The sequence below is a fragment of the Tenrec ecaudatus genome, chromosome 10, assembly GCF_050624435.1.
Source record: "Tenrec ecaudatus isolate mTenEca1 chromosome 10, mTenEca1.hap1, whole genome shotgun sequence".
Lineage (NCBI taxonomy): Eukaryota > Metazoa > Chordata > Mammalia > Afrosoricida > Tenrecidae > Tenrec > Tenrec ecaudatus.
Window position 1 is genome coordinate 135,582,258 of NC_134539.1, and position 203 is coordinate 135,582,460.

A 203-nucleotide genomic window follows, 5' to 3' on the forward strand; every position below is an offset into this window, starting at 1 on the left:
ATCTGGGGCGTCACAAAGCCTGAGGGAAAGGAGGGGTAAGGCCGCCCGGTCCGGCGTCGCCCCCTGACGTCACTGCCGAGCAGGCGCTGAAATTATATTGCGACACCTTTTCTTGCCAGCATAGGCCCTGGTAACGTAGTGGTTACGTGTTGGGCTGCGATCCGCAGGAAGTTCAGTTCGAAACCACCTGGCTGGCGCTCCGT